We start from the raw sequence: 1,550 nt of genomic DNA, 5'->3' as shown, positions 1-1,550 counted from the left end.
CGGAGGCACGAGAGCTCACCTCTCCCCCGGCCTCCCCCTCCCCTTCTCTATCATTAGCGGTTGCCATTACATCAGCAGATTCGGCACATTCGCGATAGAAAAGCGGTGCTTTCACCTTATGGTATTACAACTGTGAAATTACAAACAAAAAATACACATTCTTAGACATGAACTGAAATGAATTGTGAATTTTATTAACATTAAATCGTCCTCCTCCCATTTTCACCTCAAAATTATGGGGAAGCTGTGCCTCCCCTGACGAGCCGCCACTGCTGCTGTGAGAAAAGGCTAAAAACGATCAACCACCTGCAGGATTCTCACATGCGACAGCCTAGTAGCCGCCGGGACAACTTCTTTATGTTTACAGAAGTGACGTAATGACGCAGTGCCATGCTCGAATTTCCCTTGAAAACCTACCCGTACCACTCAAATTAGAAAACATTATTATAAGCTAACCATTGTGAATCGGGCTAAAGTAAGGCGATAGTTTCGAACACTGGCTGGTTATGCTCAAATATTGATTTCGGATCATTTTTAACCAAAAAAAGTTACGGACTGCAGCTTTAATAGAACAAGATGTCAAATAAGAAGCATTTTTTGTTTACTGGTAGATTAAAAGTTGCAAGTTTGAAATTCACTGGTAAAGTGCTAAAAATATTCGGTGTGTCTCAGTCAGCTGGGTTCTGAAGTGGTCAATGTTAGCTCACCACAAAATAGGCCTGCTGCAAAAATATGGAATTACCTTTGTGCCAATTAAAATGAATGTAATTTTTCAAGAAACTTATGAAAATATAAATTGAAAACTGAATAAAATGTCTTTGAAACTGAAAAAAAATAAATAAATTGCAGGCAAAATCTTATCTCACACAGAGATCACACTGTCATAGTGTTTGGGAACATTCATGTATAATTTAAATACATAATCACATGAAATCAGATAAAAAATAAAATATTTTAGAAGAGAACCCAGCATCAGAGTTGTCTGAACCAATGAGCATTAAGCTGTGTCGTCAGTCAGTCGTTTCCCATCATGCTTATGATCAGCGCAGGCGGTGGAGAGCAACTGCGCTCGACTGCACAATCCGACACAGTCGCCTCGCTGTCGCGAGAGTTTCTCCACCAGTTCTCTCCACCAGTTCTGGGAACCACGGCTGATTGGGCCATTTCGGTGCCACTAACAGAACAGATTCCAGACCCCCTTGGTGATTTATAAACGCTACCACTGTCATGCTGTCCGTCCTGATGAGAACGTGACGGTGGAGAATGTCCGGGAGAAAGCACTCAAGCACTAGGTGTACAGTTTATGTGCCACAACTTCTCAGTTTCTGATCACGTCCCATGCCGTCGCATACGGCTCCCCAGCCCGTGCTCGATGCATCTGTTGTAACAGTCTTTCTCCTAATCACTTTGCCAATAAGAACACCCCGGCGATACAGAGTCATATCGTGCCAAGGGGTCAGCGCATCCCAGCAGTCGCGCGTCACTTTGATGCGCAAGGTGCTTGTGCGCCATGCGCTCTGTGGCACCCGGCCCTTTAGCCAGAGCTGAAG

Source organism: Sinocyclocheilus rhinocerous, unplaced genomic scaffold (genome assembly GCF_001515625.1).
Source record: "Sinocyclocheilus rhinocerous isolate Xijiao unplaced genomic scaffold, SAMN03320098_v1.1 scaffold541, whole genome shotgun sequence".
NCBI classification, from domain to species: Eukaryota; Metazoa; Chordata; class Actinopteri; order Cypriniformes; family Cyprinidae; genus Sinocyclocheilus; species Sinocyclocheilus rhinocerous.
Note: the sequence above shows the minus strand (reverse complement) of the source record.